This window comes from Schistocerca cancellata, unplaced genomic scaffold (assembly GCF_023864275.1).
Source record: "Schistocerca cancellata isolate TAMUIC-IGC-003103 unplaced genomic scaffold, iqSchCanc2.1 HiC_scaffold_829, whole genome shotgun sequence".
NCBI lineage: Eukaryota > Metazoa > Arthropoda > Insecta > Orthoptera > Acrididae > Schistocerca > Schistocerca cancellata.
The window spans coordinates 1-16,000 of NW_026046840.1; the positions used below are offsets into that span (position 1 = coordinate 1).

At 50.7% G+C, this 16,000-nt stretch overlaps 27 non-coding genes across 27 annotated transcripts; all 27 read right to left on the bottom strand.

The window, feature by feature from the left end:
- Window positions 1-631: 631 nt before the first annotated feature.
- Trnan-guu (transfer RNA asparagine (anticodon GUU)) lies at window positions 632-705 on the bottom strand. Its single transcript has one exon. It is a non-coding gene; the product is annotated as a tRNA-Asn (tRNA).
- A 323-nt stretch (window positions 706-1,028) lies between these two features.
- Trnat-cgu (transfer RNA threonine (anticodon CGU)) lies at window positions 1,029-1,100 on the bottom strand. Its single transcript has one exon. It is a non-coding gene; the product is annotated as a tRNA-Thr (tRNA).
- Window positions 1,101-1,789: 689 nt separating this feature from the next.
- Window positions 1,790-1,863, bottom strand: Trnan-guu (transfer RNA asparagine (anticodon GUU)). Its single transcript has one exon. It is a non-coding gene; the product is annotated as a tRNA-Asn (tRNA).
- A 323-nt stretch (window positions 1,864-2,186) lies between these two features.
- On the bottom strand, window positions 2,187-2,258 carry Trnat-cgu (transfer RNA threonine (anticodon CGU)). The gene has a single exon. It is a non-coding gene; the product is annotated as a tRNA-Thr (tRNA).
- A 689-nt stretch (window positions 2,259-2,947) lies between these two features.
- Window positions 2,948-3,021, bottom strand: Trnan-guu (transfer RNA asparagine (anticodon GUU)). The gene has a single exon. It is a non-coding gene; the product is annotated as a tRNA-Asn (tRNA).
- A 323-nt stretch (window positions 3,022-3,344) lies between these two features.
- Trnat-cgu (transfer RNA threonine (anticodon CGU)) lies at window positions 3,345-3,416 on the bottom strand. The gene has a single exon. It is a non-coding gene; the product is annotated as a tRNA-Thr (tRNA).
- A 689-nt stretch (window positions 3,417-4,105) lies between these two features.
- Window positions 4,106-4,179, bottom strand: Trnan-guu (transfer RNA asparagine (anticodon GUU)). The gene has a single exon. It is a non-coding gene; the product is annotated as a tRNA-Asn (tRNA).
- A 322-nt stretch (window positions 4,180-4,501) lies between these two features.
- Trnat-cgu (transfer RNA threonine (anticodon CGU)) lies at window positions 4,502-4,573 on the bottom strand. The gene has a single exon. It is a non-coding gene; the product is annotated as a tRNA-Thr (tRNA).
- Window positions 4,574-5,262: 689 nt separating this feature from the next.
- Trnan-guu (transfer RNA asparagine (anticodon GUU)) lies at window positions 5,263-5,336 on the bottom strand. Its single transcript has one exon. It is a non-coding gene; the product is annotated as a tRNA-Asn (tRNA).
- A 323-nt stretch (window positions 5,337-5,659) lies between these two features.
- Trnat-cgu (transfer RNA threonine (anticodon CGU)) lies at window positions 5,660-5,731 on the bottom strand. The gene has a single exon. It is a non-coding gene; the product is annotated as a tRNA-Thr (tRNA).
- Window positions 5,732-6,420: 689 nt separating this feature from the next.
- On the bottom strand, window positions 6,421-6,494 carry Trnan-guu (transfer RNA asparagine (anticodon GUU)). Its single transcript has one exon. It is a non-coding gene; the product is annotated as a tRNA-Asn (tRNA).
- Window positions 6,495-6,817: 323 nt separating this feature from the next.
- Trnat-cgu (transfer RNA threonine (anticodon CGU)) lies at window positions 6,818-6,889 on the bottom strand. The gene has a single exon. It is a non-coding gene; the product is annotated as a tRNA-Thr (tRNA).
- A 689-nt stretch (window positions 6,890-7,578) lies between these two features.
- On the bottom strand, window positions 7,579-7,652 carry Trnan-guu (transfer RNA asparagine (anticodon GUU)). The gene has a single exon. It is a non-coding gene; the product is annotated as a tRNA-Asn (tRNA).
- A 323-nt stretch (window positions 7,653-7,975) lies between these two features.
- Window positions 7,976-8,047, bottom strand: Trnat-cgu (transfer RNA threonine (anticodon CGU)). Its single transcript has one exon. It is a non-coding gene; the product is annotated as a tRNA-Thr (tRNA).
- A 689-nt stretch (window positions 8,048-8,736) lies between these two features.
- Window positions 8,737-8,810, bottom strand: Trnan-guu (transfer RNA asparagine (anticodon GUU)). Its single transcript has one exon. It is a non-coding gene; the product is annotated as a tRNA-Asn (tRNA).
- Window positions 8,811-9,133: 323 nt separating this feature from the next.
- On the bottom strand, window positions 9,134-9,205 carry Trnat-cgu (transfer RNA threonine (anticodon CGU)). Its single transcript has one exon. It is a non-coding gene; the product is annotated as a tRNA-Thr (tRNA).
- A 689-nt stretch (window positions 9,206-9,894) lies between these two features.
- Trnan-guu (transfer RNA asparagine (anticodon GUU)) lies at window positions 9,895-9,968 on the bottom strand. The gene has a single exon. It is a non-coding gene; the product is annotated as a tRNA-Asn (tRNA).
- A 323-nt stretch (window positions 9,969-10,291) lies between these two features.
- Trnat-cgu (transfer RNA threonine (anticodon CGU)) lies at window positions 10,292-10,363 on the bottom strand. Its single transcript has one exon. It is a non-coding gene; the product is annotated as a tRNA-Thr (tRNA).
- A 689-nt stretch (window positions 10,364-11,052) lies between these two features.
- Trnan-guu (transfer RNA asparagine (anticodon GUU)) lies at window positions 11,053-11,126 on the bottom strand. Its single transcript has one exon. It is a non-coding gene; the product is annotated as a tRNA-Asn (tRNA).
- Window positions 11,127-11,449: 323 nt separating this feature from the next.
- On the bottom strand, window positions 11,450-11,521 carry Trnat-cgu (transfer RNA threonine (anticodon CGU)). Its single transcript has one exon. It is a non-coding gene; the product is annotated as a tRNA-Thr (tRNA).
- Window positions 11,522-12,210: 689 nt separating this feature from the next.
- On the bottom strand, window positions 12,211-12,284 carry Trnan-guu (transfer RNA asparagine (anticodon GUU)). Its single transcript has one exon. It is a non-coding gene; the product is annotated as a tRNA-Asn (tRNA).
- A 323-nt stretch (window positions 12,285-12,607) lies between these two features.
- Window positions 12,608-12,679, bottom strand: Trnat-cgu (transfer RNA threonine (anticodon CGU)). The gene has a single exon. It is a non-coding gene; the product is annotated as a tRNA-Thr (tRNA).
- Window positions 12,680-13,368: 689 nt separating this feature from the next.
- On the bottom strand, window positions 13,369-13,442 carry Trnan-guu (transfer RNA asparagine (anticodon GUU)). Its single transcript has one exon. It is a non-coding gene; the product is annotated as a tRNA-Asn (tRNA).
- A 323-nt stretch (window positions 13,443-13,765) lies between these two features.
- On the bottom strand, window positions 13,766-13,837 carry Trnat-cgu (transfer RNA threonine (anticodon CGU)). Its single transcript has one exon. It is a non-coding gene; the product is annotated as a tRNA-Thr (tRNA).
- A 689-nt stretch (window positions 13,838-14,526) lies between these two features.
- Trnan-guu (transfer RNA asparagine (anticodon GUU)) lies at window positions 14,527-14,600 on the bottom strand. Its single transcript has one exon. It is a non-coding gene; the product is annotated as a tRNA-Asn (tRNA).
- A 323-nt stretch (window positions 14,601-14,923) lies between these two features.
- Window positions 14,924-14,995, bottom strand: Trnat-cgu (transfer RNA threonine (anticodon CGU)). The gene has a single exon. It is a non-coding gene; the product is annotated as a tRNA-Thr (tRNA).
- Window positions 14,996-15,684: 689 nt separating this feature from the next.
- Trnan-guu (transfer RNA asparagine (anticodon GUU)) lies at window positions 15,685-15,758 on the bottom strand. Its single transcript has one exon. It is a non-coding gene; the product is annotated as a tRNA-Asn (tRNA).
- Between the last annotated feature and the right edge of the window lie 242 nt (window positions 15,759-16,000).

Consider the following 16,000-nt stretch of genomic DNA (forward strand, 5'->3'; position numbering starts at 1 on the left):
AGCCCTCGACCAGATATCGGATTTGGCACACAGCTGCTGCTGGGGGTGTCCACATGGCCGTTTTCCACATCTCTTGACTGTTTCGCCCTTACGATCGACGACGAGCGTCGTGCCACCAAACGTTTGCGGTCTGCACAATCTTGACCTAGTGCACAGTTTGTTGGATTGCGTGGCTCGACTGCGAAATGCGCCTTTCGGCTCCTCTCTCTGGCTGCAGTATGCTGTTGTCGACAGTGGCACTAGCGTTGCCCATGGGGCTTCATGTAAGGCGACTGCACGTCGCTCGGCCAGCAGCGGCCTACTGCAGACCGACACTTAAGAGACACCAAATAGAAATCGACATCGAGAGACAGGCCCTGTCATATGGCACTCGCGACGTATACGCTGAAATTGAATGTAAAGAATACGTCTTTTGTAGTGGGCGTCGCTCTACTGCAGTGTCACACATGACGAAGAAATAGGAAAACAGTAGAACGTCTGTGTAGGGCCATGTTTTTACCTACAGTGTCACTTGGCTGAATGTGTATAAGGCTCTGTGGCATCACTCAAACACAGCCAAGTTGTCACACTAGCTGTGTATCTCTAACAAAGTTGACGTATGTCCTCACCTCGGTGACGGTTAAAACGATTTCGCCCCCGGGTGGGCTCGAACCACCAACCTTTCGGTTAACAGCCGAACGCGCTAGCCGATTGCGCCACGGAGGCCTTGACTTGTGCTCTGCATCTCAACGCAATTCGTATGCCTTCTGCAGGAATCTCGCAGAATGGTAGCACCTGCTTACGCCTCTTCACATGGATAAAATGCATGCACACTGTAGCGAGGCTCGTACACGAATGACATCGCCAAGCATGACATCATACTACAAAATGCATACAAACCACTGTTCTGCCTATGCAATCAGAAAACCTCTGAGGCCAGCATGATACTTGTTATAGGTTGTAGAACATCCCTTTCATTCAGTGTACTGCCATGTGTTAGATGCTGCTCGAGATAGCTCCGCTCCTTGCGGGAAGGTTAAAAAAATGAATGCCTTCTGTGAGGTTCGAACTCACGACCCCTGGTTTACGAGACCAGTGCTCTACCACTGAGCTAAGAAGGCGGCAGCTTTGCGTTTGTGAGCTCTCCCCGAATTGTCACTTCATCATGCTGAATCTTGCAGCCCTCGACCAGATATCGGATTTGGCACACAGCTGCTGCTGGGGGTGTCCACATGGCCGTTTTCCACATCTCTTGACTGTTTCGCCCTTACGATCGACGACGAGCGTCGTGCCACCAAACGTTTGCGGTCTGCACAATCTTGACCTAGTGCACAGTTTGTTGGATTGCGTGGCTCGACTGCGAAATGCGCCTTTCGGCTCCTCTCTCTGGCTGCAGTATGCTGTTGTCGACAGTGGCACTAGCGTTGCCCATGGGGCTTCATGTAAGGCGACTGCACGTCGCTCGGCCAGCAGCGGCCTACTGCAGACCGACACTTAAGAGACACCAAATAGAAATCGACATCGAGAGACAGGCCCTGTCATATGGCACTCGCGACGTATACGCTGAAATTGAATGTAAAGAATACGTCTTTTGTAGTGGGCGTCGCTCTACTGCAGTGTCACACATGACGAAGAAATAGGAAAACAGTAGAACGTCTGTGTAGGGCCATGTTTTTACCTACAGTGTCACTTGGCTGAATGTGTATAAGGCTCTGTGGCATCACTCAAACACAGCCAAGTTGTCACACTAGCTGTGTATCTCTAACAAAGTTGACGTATGTCCTCACCTCGGTGACGGTTAAAACGATTTCGCCCCCGGGTGGGCTCGAACCACCAACCTTTCGGTTAACAGCCGAACGCGCTAGCCGATTGCGCCACGGAGGCCTTGACTTGTGCTCTGCATCTCAACGCAATTCGTATGCCTTCTGCAGGAATCTCGCAGAATGGTAGCACCTGCTTACGCCTCTTCACATGGATAAAATGCATGCACACTGTAGCGAGGCTCGTACACGAATGACATCGCCAAGCATGACATCATACTACAAAATGCATACAAACCACTGTTCTGCCTATGCAATCAGAAAACCTCTGAGGCCAGCATGATACTTGTTATAGGTTGTAGAACATCCCTTTCATTCAGTGTACTGCCATGTGTTAGATGCTGCTCGAGATAGCTCCGCTCCTTGCGGGAAGGTTAAAAAAATGAATGCCTTCTGTGAGGTTCGAACTCACGACCCCTGGTTTACGAGACCAGTGCTCTACCACTGAGCTAAGAAGGCGGCAGCTTTGCGTTTGTGAGCTCTCCCCGAATTGTCACTTCATCATGCTGAATCTTGCAGCCCTCGACCAGATATCGGATTTGGCACACAGCTGCTGCTGGGGGTGTCCACATGGCCGTTTTCCACATCTCTTGACTGTTTCGCCCTTACGATCGACGACGAGCGTCGTGCCACCAAACGTTTGCGGTCTGCACAATCTTGACCTAGTGCACAGTTTGTTGGATTGCGTGGCTCGACTGCGAAATGCGCCTTTCGGCTCCTCTCTCTGGCTGCAGTATGCTGTTGTCGACAGTGGCACTAGCGTTGCCCATGGGGCTTCATGTAAGGCGACTGCACGTCGCTCGGCCAGCAGCGGCCTACTGCAGACCGACACTTAAGAGACACCAAATAGAAATCGACATCGAGAGACAGGCCCTGTCATATGGCACTCGCGACGTATACGCTGAAATTGAATGTAAAGAATACGTCTTTTGTAGTGGGCGTCGCTCTACTGCAGTGTCACACATGACGAAGAAATAGGAAAACAGTAGAACGTCTGTGTAGGGCCATGTTTTTACCTACAGTGTCACTTGGCTGAATGTGTATAAGGCTCTGTGGCATCACTCAAACACAGCCAAGTTGTCACACTAGCTGTGTATCTCTAACAAAGTTGACGTATGTCCTCACCTCGGTGACGGTTAAAACGATTTCGCCCCCGGGTGGGCTCGAACCACCAACCTTTCGGTTAACAGCCGAACGCGCTAGCCGATTGCGCCACGGAGGCCTTGACTTGTGCTCTGCATCTCAACGCAATTCGTATGCCTTCTGCAGGAATCTCGCAGAATGGTAGCACCTGCTTACGCCTCTTCACATGGATAAAATGCATGCACACTGTAGCGAGGCTCGTACACGAATGACATCGCCAAGCATGACATCATACTACAAAATGCATACAAACCACTGTTCTGCCTATGCAATCAGAAAACCTCTGAGGCCAGCATGATACTTGTTATAGGTTGTAGAACATCCCTTTCATTCAGTGTACTGCCATGTGTTAGATGCTGCTCGAGATAGCTCCGCTCCTTGCGGGAAGGTTAAAAAAATGAATGCCTTCTGTGAGGTTCGAACTCACGACCCCTGGTTTACGAGACCAGTGCTCTACCACTGAGCTAAGAAGGCGGCAGCTTTGCGTTTGTGAGCTCTCCCCGAATTGTCACTTCATCATGCTGAATCTTGCAGCCCTCGACCAGATATCGGATTTGGCACACAGCTGCTGCTGGGGGTGTCCACATGGCCGTTTTCCACATCTCTTGACTGTTTCGCCCTTACGATCGACGACGAGCGTCGTGCCACCAAACGTTTGCGGTCTGCACAATCTTGACCTAGTGCACAGTTTGTTGGATTGCGTGGCTCGACTGCGAAATGCGCCTTTCGGCTCCTCTCTCTGGCTGCAGTATGCTGTTGTCGACAGTGGCACTAGCGTTGCCCATGGGGCTTCATGTAAGGCGACTGCACGTCGCTCGGCCAGCAGCGGCCTACTGCAGACCGACACTTAAGAGACACCAAATAGAAATCGACATCGAGAGACAGGCCCTGTCATATGGCACTCGCGACGTATACGCTGAAATTGAATGTAAAGAATACGTCTTTTGTAGTGGGCGTCGCTCTACTGCAGTGTCACACATGACGAAGAAATAGGAAAACAGTAGAACGTCTGTGTAGGGCCATGTTTTTACCTACAGTGTCACTTGGCTGAATGTGTATAAGGCTCTGTGGCATCACTCAAACACAGCCAAGTTGTCACACTAGCTGTGTTATCTCTAACAAAGTTGACGTATGTCCTCACCTCGGTGACGGTTAAAACGATTCGCCCCCGGGTGGGCTCGAACCACCAACCTTTCGGTTAACAGCCGAACGCGCTAGCCGATTGCGCCACGGAGGCCTTGACTTGTGCTCTGCATCTCAACGCAATTCGTATGCCTTCTGCAGGAATCTCGCAGAATGGTAGCACCTGCTTACGCCTCTTCACATGGATAAAATGCATGCACACTGTAGCGAGGCTCGTACACGAATGACATCGCCAAGCATGACATCATACTACAAAATGCATACAAACCACTGTTCTGCCTATGCAATCAGAAAACCTCTGAGGCCAGCATGATACTTGTTATAGGTTGTAGAACATCCCTTTCATTCAGTGTACTGCCATGTGTTAGATGCTGCTCGAGATAGCTCCGCTCCTTGCGGGAAGGTTAAAAAATGAATGCCTTCTGTGAGGTTCGAACTCACGACCCCTGGTTTACGAGACCAGTGCTCTACCACTGAGCTAAGAAGGCGGCAGCTTTGCGTTTGTGAGCTCTCCCCGAATTGTCACTTCATCATGCTGAATCTTGCAGCCCTCGACCAGATATCGGATTTGGCACACAGCTGCTGCTGGGGGTGTCCACATGGCCGTTTTCCACATCTCTTGACTGTTTCGCCCTTACGATCGACGACGAGCGTCGTGCCACCAAACGTTTGCGGTCTGCACAATCTTGACCTAGTGCACAGTTTGTTGGATTGCGTGGCTCGACTGCGAAATGCGCCTTTCGGCTCCTCTCTCTGGCTGCAGTATGCTGTTGTCGACAGTGGCACTAGCGTTGCCCATGGGGCTTCATGTAAGGCGACTGCACGTCGCTCGGCCAGCAGCGGCCTACTGCAGACCGACACTTAAGAGACACCAAATAGAAATCGACATCGAGAGACAGGCCCTGTCATATGGCACTCGCGACGTATACGCTGAAATTGAATGTAAAGAATACGTCTTTTGTAGTGGGCGTCGCTCTACTGCAGTGTCACACATGACGAAGAAATAGGAAAACAGTAGAACGTCTGTGTAGGGCCATGTTTTTACCTACAGTGTCACTTGGCTGAATGTGTATAAGGCTCTGTGGCATCACTCAAACACAGCCAAGTTGTCACACTAGCTGTGTATCTCTAACAAAGTTGACGTATGTCCTCACCTCGGTGACGGTTAAAACGATTTCGCCCCCGGGTGGGCTCGAACCACCAACCTTTCGGTTAACAGCCGAACGCGCTAGCCGATTGCGCCACGGAGGCCTTGACTTGTGCTCTGCATCTCAACGCAATTCGTATGCCTTCTGCAGGAATCTCGCAGAATGGTAGCACCTGCTTACGCCTCTTCACATGGATAAAATGCATGCACACTGTAGCGAGGCTCGTACACGAATGACATCGCCAAGCATGACATCATACTACAAAATGCATACAAACCACTGTTCTGCCTATGCAATCAGAAAACCTCTGAGGCCAGCATGATACTTGTTATAGGTTGTAGAACATCCCTTTCATTCAGTGTACTGCCATGTGTTAGATGCTGCTCGAGATAGCTCCGCTCCTTGCGGGAAGGTTAAAAAAATGAATGCCTTCTGTGAGGTTCGAACTCACGACCCCTGGTTTACGAGACCAGTGCTCTACCACTGAGCTAAGAAGGCGGCAGCTTTGCGTTTGTGAGCTCTCCCCGAATTGTCACTTCATCATGCTGAATCTTGCAGCCCTCGACAGATATCGGATTTGGCACACAGCTGCTGCTGGGGGTGTCCACATGGCCGTTTTCCACATCTCTTGACTGTTTCGCCCTTACGATCGACGACGAGCGTCGTGCCACCAAACGTTTGCGGTCTGCACAATCTTGACCTAGTGCACAGTTTGTTGGATTGCGTGGCTCGACTGCGAAATGCGCCTTTCGGCTCCTCTCTCTGGCTGCAGTATGCTGTTGTCGACAGTGGCACTAGCGTTGCCCATGGGGCTTCATGTAAGGCGACTGCACGTCGCTCGGCCAGCAGCGGCCTACTGCAGACCGACACTTAAGAGACACCAAATAGAAATCGACATCGAGAGACAGGCCCTGTCATATGGCACTCGCGACGTATACGCTGAAATTGAATGTAAAGAATACGTCTTTTGTAGTGGGCGTCGCTCTACTGCAGTGTCACACATGACGAAGAAATAGGAAAACAGTAGAACGTCTGTGTAGGGCCATGTTTTTACCTACAGTGTTCACTTGGCTGAATGTGTATAAGGCTCTGTGGCATCACTCAAACACAGCCAAGTTGTCACACTAGCTGTGTATCTCTAACAAAGTTGACGTATGTCCTCACCTCGGTGACGGTTAAAACGATTTCGCCCCCGGGTGGGCTCGAACCACCAACCTTTCGGTTAACAGCCGAACGCGCTAGCCGATTGCGCCACGGAGGCCTTGACTTGTGCTCTGCATCTCAACGCAATTCGTATGCCTTCTGCAGGAATCTCGCAGAATGGTAGCACCTGCTTACGCCTCTTCACATGGATAAAATGCATGCACACTGTAGCGAGGCTCGTACACGAATGACATCGCCAAGCATGACATCATACTACAAAATGCATACAAACCACTGTTCTGCCTATGCAATCAGAAAACCTCTGAGGCCAGCATGATACTTGTTATAGGTTGTAGAACATCCCTTTCATTCAGTGTACTGCCATGTGTTAGATGCTGCTCGAGATAGCTCCGCTCCTTGCGGGAAGGTTAAAAAAATGAATGCCTTCTGTGAGGTTCGAACTCACGACCCCTGGTTTACGAGACCAGTGCTCTACCACTGAGCTAAGAAGGCGGCAGCTTTGCGTTTGTGAGCTCTCCCCGAATTGTCACTTCATCATGCTGAATCTTGCAGCCCTCGACCAGATATCGGATTTGGCACACAGCTGCTGCTGGGGGGTGTCCACATGGCCGTTTTCCACATCTCTTGACTGTTTCGCCCTTACGATCGACGACGAGCGTCGTGCCACCAAACGTTGCGGTCTGCACAATCTTGACCTAGTGCACAGTTTGTTGGATTGCGTGGCTCGACTGCGAAATGCGCCTTTCGGCTCCTCTCTCTGGCTGCAGTATGCTGTTGTCGACAGTGGCACTAGCGTTGCCCATGGGGCTTCATGTAAGGCGACTGCACGTCGCTCGGCCAGCAGCGGCCTACTGCAGACCGACACTTAAGAGACACCAAATAGAAATCGACATCGAGAGACAGGCCCTGTCATATGGCACTCGCGACGTATACGCTGAAATTGAATGTAAAGAATACGTCTTTTGTAGTGGGCGTCGCTCTACTGCAGTGTCACACATGACGAAGAAATAGGAAAACAGTAGAACGTCTGTGTAGGGCCATGTTTTTACCTACAGTGTCACTTGGCTGAATGTGTATAAGGCTCTGTGGCATCACTCAAACACAGCCAAGTTGTCACACTAGCTGTGTATCTCTAACAAAGTTGACGTATGTCCTCACCTCGGTGACGGTTAAAACGATTTCGCCCCCGGGTGGGCTCGAACCACCAACCTTTCGGTTAACAGCCGAACGCGCTAGCCGATTGCGCCACGGAGGCCTTGACTTGTGCTCTGCATCTCAACGCAATTCGTATGCCTTCTGCAGGAATCTCGCAGAATGGTAGCACCTGCTTACGCCTCTTCACATGGATAAAATGCATGCACACTGTAGCGAGGCTCGTACACGAATGACATCGCCAAGCATGACATCATACTACAAAATGCATACAAACCACTGTTCTGCCTATGCAATCAGAAAACCTCTGAGGCCAGCATGATACTTGTTATAGGTTGTAGAACATCCCTTTCATTCAGTGTACTGCCATGTGTTAGATGCTGCTCGAGATAGCTCCGCTCCTTGCGGGAAGGTTAAAAAAATGAATGCCTTCTGTGAGGTTCGAACTCACGACCCCTGGTTTACGAGACCAGTGCTCTACCACTGAGCTAAGAAGGCGGCAGCTTTGCGTTTGTGAGCTCTCCCCGAATTGTCACTTCATCATGCTGAATCTTGCAGCCCTCGACCAGATATTGGATTTGGCACACAGCTGCTGCTGGGGGTGTCCACATGGCCGTTTTCCACATCTCTTGACTGTTCCGCCCTTACGATCGACGACGAGCGTCGTGCCACCAAACGTTTGCGGTCTGCACAATCTTGACCTAGTGCACAGTTTGTTGGATTGCGTGGCTCGACTGCGAAATGCGCCTTTCGGCTCCTCTCTCTGGCTGCAGTATGCTGTTGTCGACAGTGGCACTAGCGTTGCCCATGGGGCTTCATGTAAGGCGACTGCACGTCGCTCGGCCAGCAGCGGCCTACTGCAGACCGACACTTAAGAGACACCAAATAGAAATCGACATCGAGAGACAGGCCCTGTCATATGGCACTCGCGACGTATACGCTGAAATTGAATGTAAAGAATACGTCTTTTGTAGTGGGCGTCGCTCTACTGCAGTGTCACACATGACGAAGAAATAGGAAAACAGTAGAACGTCTGTGTAGGGCCATGTTTTTACCTACAGTGTCACTTGGCTGAATGTGTATAAGGCTCTGTGGCATCACTCAAACACAGCCAAGTTGTCACACTAGCTGTGTATCTCTAACAAAGTTGACGTATGTCCTCACCTCGGTGACGGTTAAAACGATTTCGCCCCCAGGTGGGCTCGAACCACCAACCTTTCGGTTAACAGCCGAACGCGCTAGCCGATTGCGCCACGGAGGCCTTGACTTGTGCTCTGCATCTCAACGCAATTCGTATGCCTTCTGCAGGAATCTCGCAGAATGGTAGCACCTGCTTACGCCTCTTCACATGGATAAAATGCATGCACACTGTAGCGAGGCTCGTACACGAATGGCATCGCCAAGCATGACATCATACTACAAAATGCATACAAACCACTGTTCTGCCTATGCAATCAGAAAACCTCTGAGGCCAGCATGATACTTGTTATAGGTTGTAGAACATCCCTTTCATTCAGTGTACTGCCATGTGTTAGATGCTGCTCGAGATAGCTCCGCTCCTTGTGGGAAGGTTAAAAAAATGAATGCCTTCTGTGAGGTTCGAACTCACGACCCCTGGTTTACGAGACCAGTGCTCTACCACTGAGCTAAGAAGGCGGCAGCTTTGCGTTTGTGAGCTCTCCCCGAATTGTCACTTCATCATGCTGAATCTTGCAGCCCTCGACCAGATATTGGATTTGGCACACAGCTGCTGCTGGGGGTGTCCACATGGCCGTTTTCCACATCTCTTGACTGTTTCGCCCTTACGATCGACGACGAGCGTCGTGCCACCAAACGTTTGCGGTCTGCACAATCTTGACCTAGTGCACAGTTTGTTGGATTGCGTGGCTCGACTGCGAAATGCGCCTTTCGGCTCCTCTCTCTGGCTGCAGTATGCTGTTGTCGACAGTGGCACTAGCGTTGCCCATGGGGCTTCATGTAAGGCGACTGCACGTCGCTCGGCCAGCAGCGGCCTACTGCAGACCGACACTTAAGAGACACCAAATAGAAATCGACATCGAGAGACAGGCCCTGTCATATGGCACTCGCGACGTATACGCTGAAATTGAATGTAAAGAATACGTCTTTTGTAGTGGGCGTCGCTCTACTGCAGTGTCACACATGACGAAGAAATAGGAAAACAGTAGAACGTCTGTGTAGGGCCATGTTTTTACCTACAGTGTCACTTGGCTGAATGTGTATAAGGCTCTGTGGCATCACTCAAACACAGCCAAGTTGTCACACTAGCTGTGTATCTCTAACAAAGTTGACGTATGTCCTCACCTCGGTGACGGTTAAAACGATTTCGCCCCCGGGTGGGCTCGAACCACCAACCTTTCGGTTAACAGCCGAACGCGCTAGCCGATTGCGCCACGGAGGCCTTGACTTGTGCTCTGCATCTCAACGCAATTCGTATGCCTTCTGCAGGAATCTCGCAGAATGGTAGCACCTGCTTACGCCTCTTCACATGGATAAAATGCATGCACACTGTAGCGAGGCTCGTACACGAATGACATCGCCAAGCATGACATCATACTACAAAATGCATACAAACCACTGTTCTGCCTATGCAATCAGAAAACCTCTGAGGCCAGCATGATACTTGTTATAGGTTGTAGAACATCCCTTTCATTCAGTGTACTGCCATGTGTTAGATGCTGCTCGAGATAGCTCCGCTCCTTGCGGGAAGGTTAAAAAAATGAATGCCTTCTGTGAGGTTCGAACTCACGACCCCTGGTTTACGAGACCAGTGCTCTACCACTGAGCTAAGAAGGCGGCAGCTTTGCGTTTGTGAGCTCTCCCCGAATTGTCACTTCATCATGCTGAATCTTGCAGCCCTCGACCAGATATTGGATTTGGCACACAGCTGCTGCTGGGGGTGTCCACATGGCCGTTTTCCACATCTCTTGACTGTTCCGCCCTTACGATCGACGACGAGCGTCGTGCCACCAAACGTTTGCGGTCTGCACAATCTTGACCTAGTGCACAGTTTGTTGGATTGCGTGGCTCGACTGCGAAATGCGCCTTTCGGCTCCTCTCTCTGGCTGCAGTATGCTGTTGTCGACAGTGGCACTAGCGTTGCCCATGGGGCTTCATGTAAGGCGACTGCACGTCGCTCGGCCAGCAGCGGCCTACTGCAGACCGACACTTAAGAGACACCAAATAGAAATCGACATCGAGAGACAGGCCCTGTCATATGGCACTCGCGACGTATACGCTGAAATTGAATGTAAAGAATACGTCTTTTGTAGTGGGCGTCGCTCTACTGCAGTGTCACACATGACGAAGAAATAGGAAAACAGTAGAACGTCTGTGTAGGGCCATGTTTTTACCTACAGTGTCACTTGGCTGAATGTGTATAAGGCTCTGTGGCATCACTCAAACACAGCCAAGTTGTCACACTAGCTGTGTATCTCTAACAAAGTTGACGTATGTCCTCACCTCGGTGACGGTTAAAACGATTTCGCCCCCGGGTGGGCTCGAACCACCAACCTTTCGGTTAACAGCCGAACGCGCTAGCCGATTGCGCCACGGAGGCCTTGACTTGTGCTCTGCATCTCAACGCAATTCGTATGCCTTCTGCAGGAATCTCGCAGAATGGTAGCACCTGCTTACGCCTCTTCACATGGATAAAATGCATGCACACTGTAGCGAGGCTCGTACACGAATGACATCGCCAAGCATGACATCATACTACAAAATGCATACAAACCACTGTTCTGCCTATGCAATCAGAAAACCTCTGAGGCCAGCATGATACTTGTTATAGGTTGTAGAACATCCCTTTCATTCAGTGTACTGCCATGTGTTAGATGCTGCTCGAGATAGCTCCGCTCCTTGCGGGAAGGTTAAAAAAATGAATGCCTTCTGTGAGGTTCGAACTCACGACCCCTGGTTTACGAGACCAGTGCTCTACCACTGAGCTAAGAAGGCGGCAGCTTTGCGTTTGTGAGCTCTCCCCGAATTGTCACTTCATCATGCTGAATCTTGCAGCCCTCGACCAGATATTGGATTTGGCACACAGCTGCTGCTGGGGGTGTCCACATGGCCGTTTTCCACATCTCTTGACTGTTCCGCCCTTACGATCGACGACGAGCGTCGTGCCACCAAACGTTTGCGGTCTGCACAATCTTGACCTAGTGCACAGTTTGTTGGATTGCGTGGCTCGACTGCGAAATGCGCCTTTCGGCTCCTCTCTCTGGCTGCAGTATGCTGTTGTCGACAGTGGCACTAGCGTTGCCCATGGGGCTTCATGTAAGGCGACTGCACGTCGCTCGGCCAGCAGCGGCCTACTGCAGACCGACACTTAAGAGACACCAAATAGAAATCGACATCGAGAGACAGGCCCTGTCATATGGCACTCGCGACGTATACGCTGAAATTGAATGTAAAGAATACGTCTTTTGTAGTGGGCGTCGCTCTACTGCAGTGTCACACATGACGAAGAAATAGGAAAACAGTAGAACGTCTGTGTAGGGCCATGTTTTTACCTACAGTGTCACTTGGCTGAATGTGTATAAGGCTCTGTGGCATCACTCAAACACAGCCAAGTTGTCACACTAGCTGTGTATCTCTAACAAAGTTGACGTATGTCCTCACCTCGGTGACGGTTAAAACGATTTCGCCCCCGGGTGGGCTCGAACCACCAACCTTTCGGTTAACAGCCGAACGCGCTAGCCGATTGCGCCACGGAGGCCTTGACTTGTGCTCTGCATCTCAACGCAATTCGTATGCCTTCTGCAGGAATCTCGCAGAATGGTAGCACCTGCTTACGCCTCTTCACATGGATAAAATGCATGCACACTGTAGCGAGGCTCGTACACGAATGACATCGCCAAGCATGACATCATACTACAAAATGCATACAAACCACTGTTCTGCCTATGCAATCAGAAAACCTCTGAGGCCAGCATGATACTTGTTATAGGTTGTAGAACATCCCTTTCATTCAGTGTACTGCCATGTGTTAGATGCTGCTCGAGATAGCTCCGCTCCTTGCGGGAAGGTTAAAAAAATGAATGCCTTCTGTGAGGTTCGAACTCACGACCCCTGGTTTACGAGACCAGTGCTCTACCACTGAGCTAAGAAGGCGGCAGCTTTGCGTTTGTGAGCTCTCCCCGAATTGTCACTTCATCATGCTGAATCTTGCAGCCCTCGACCAGATATCGGATTTGGCACACAGCTGCTGCTGGGGGTGTCCACATGGCCGTTTTCCACATCTCTTGACTGTTTCGCCCTTACGATCGACGACGAGCGTCGTGCCACCAAACGTTTGCGGTCTGCACAATCTTGACCTAGTGCACAGTTTGTTGGATTGCGTGGCTCGACTGCGAAATGCGCCTTTCGGCTCCTCTCTCTGGCTGCAGTATGCTGTTGTCGACAGTGGCACTAGCGTTGCCCATGGGGCTTCATGTAAGGCGACTGCACGTCGCTCGGCCAGCAGCGGCCTACTGCAGACCGACACTTAAGAGACACCAAATAGAAATCGACATCGAGAGACAGGCCCTGTCATATGGCACTCGCGACGTATACGCTGAAATTGAATGTAAAGAATACGTCTTTTGTAGTGGGCGTCGCTCTACTGCAGTGTCACACATGACGAAGAAATAGGAAAACAGTAGAACGTCTGTGTAGGGCCATGTTTTTACCTACAGTGTCACTTGGCTGAATGTGTATAAGGCTCTGTGGCATCACTCAAACACAGCCAAGTTGTCACACTAGCTGTGTATCTCTAACAAAGTTGACGTATGTCCTCACCTCGGTGACGGTTAAAACGATTTCGCCCCCGGGTGGGCTCGAACCACCAACCTTTCGGTTAACAGCCGAACGCGCTAGCCGATTGCGCCACGGAGGCCTTGACTTGTGCTCTGCATCTCAACGCAATTCGTATGCCTTCTGCAGGAATCTCGCAGAATGGTAGCACCTGCTTACGCCTCTTCACATGGATAAAATGCATGCACACTGTAGCGAGGCTCGTACACGAATGACATCGCCAAGCATGACATCATACTACAAAATGCATACAAACCACTGTTCTGCCTATGCAATCAGAAAACCTCTGAGGCCAGCATGATACTTGTTATAGGTTGTAGAACATCCCTTTCATTCAGTGTACTGCCATGTGTTAGATGCTGCTCGAGATAGCTCCGCTCCTTGCGGGAAGGTTAAAAAAATGAATGCCTTCTGTGAGGTTCGAACTCACGACCCCTGGTTTACGAGACCAGTGCTCTACCACTGAGCTAAGAAGGCGGCAGCTTTGCGTTTGTGAGCTCTCCCCGAATTGTCACTTCATCATGCTGAATCTTGCAGCCCTCGACCAGATATCGGATTTGGCACACAGCTGCTGCTGGGGGTGTCCACATGGCCGTTTTCCACATCTCTTGACTGTTTCGCCCTTACGATCGACGACGAGCGTCGTGCCACCAAACGTTTGCGGTCTGCACAATCTTGACCTAGTGCACAGTTTGTTGGATTGCGTGGCTCGACTGCGAAATGCGCCTTTCGGCTCCTCTCTCTGGCTGCAGTATGCTGTTGTCGACAGTGGCACTAGCGTTGCCCATGGGGCTTCATGTAAGGCGACTGCACGTCGCTCGGCCAGCAGCGGCCTACTGCAGACCGACACTTAAGAGACACCAAATAGAAATCGACATCGAGAGACAGGCCCTGTCATATGGCACTCGCGACGTATACGCTGAAATTGAATGTAAAGAATACGTCTTTTGTAGTGGGCGTCGCTCTACTGCAGTGTCACACATGACGAAGAAATAGGAAAACAGTAGAACGTCTGTGTAGGGCCATGTTTTTACCTACAGTGTCACTTGGCTGAATGTGTATAAGGCTCTGTGGCATCACTCAAACACAGCCAAGTTGTCACACTAGCTGTGTATCTCTAACAAAGTTGACGTATGTCCTCACCTCGGTGACGGTTAAAACGATTTCGCCCCCGGGTGGGCTCGAACCACCAACCTTTCGGTTAACAGCCGAACGCGCTAGCCGATTGCGCCACGGAGGCCTTGACTTGTGCTCTGCATCTCAACGCAATTCGTATGCCTTCTGCAGGAATCTCGCAGAATGGTAGCACCTGCTTACGCCTCTTCACATGGATAAAATGCATGCACACTGTAGCGAGGCTCGTACACGAATGACATCGCCAAGCATGACATCATACTACAAAATGCATACAAACCACTGTTCTGCCTATGCAATCAGAAAACCTCTGAGGCCAGCATGATACTTGTTATAGGTTGTAGAACATCCCTTTCATTCAGTGTACTGCCATGTGTTAGATGCTGCTCGAGATAGCTCCGCTCCTTGCGGGAAGGTTAAAAAAATGAATGCCTTCTGTGAGGTTCGAACTCACGACCCCTGGTTTACGAGACCAGTGCTCTACCACTGAGCTAAGAAGGCGGCAGCTTTGCGTTTGTGAGCTCTCCCCGAATTGTCACTTCATCATGCTGAATCTTGCAGCCCTCGACCAGATATCGGATTTGGCACACAGCTGCTGCTGGGGGTGTCCACATGGCCGTTTTCCACATCTCTTGACTGTTTCGCCCTTACGATCGACGACGAGCGTCGTGCCACCAAACGTTTGCGGTCTGCACAATCTTGACCTAGTGCACAGTTTGTTGGATTGCGTGGCTCGACTGCGAAATGCGCCTTTCGGCTCCTCTCTCTGGCTGCAGTATGCTGTTGTCGACAGTGGCACTAGCGTTGCCCATGGGGCTTCATGTAAGGCGACTGCACGTCGCTCGGCCAGCAGCGGCCTACTGCAGACCGACACTTAAGAGACACCAAATAGAAATCGACATCGAGAGACAGGCCCTGTCATATGGCACTCGCGACGTATACGCTGAAATTGAATGTAAAGAATACGTCTTTTGTAGTGGGCGTCGCTCTACTGCAGTGTCACACATGACGAAGAAATAGGAAAACAGTAGAACGTCTGTGTAGGGCCATGTTTTTACCTACAGTGTCACTTGGCTGAATGTGTATAAGGCTCTGTGGCATCACTCAAACACAGCCAAGTTGTCACACTAGCTGTGTATCTCTAACAAAGTTGACGTATGTCCTCACCTCGGTGACGGTTAAAACGATTTCGCCCCCGGGTGGGCTCGAACCACCAACCTTTCGGTTAACAGCCGAACGCGCTAGCCGATTGCGCCACGGAGGCCTTGACTTGTGCTCTGCATCTCAACGCAATTCGTATGCCTTCTGCAGGAATCTCGCAGAATGGTAGCACCTGCTTACGCCTCTTCACATGGATAAAATGCATGCACACTGTAGCGAGGCTCGTACACGAATGACATCGCCAAGCATGACATCATACTACAAAATGCATACAAACCACTGTTCTGCCTATGCAATCAGAAAACCTCTGAGGCCAGCATGATACTTGTTATAGGTTGTAGAACA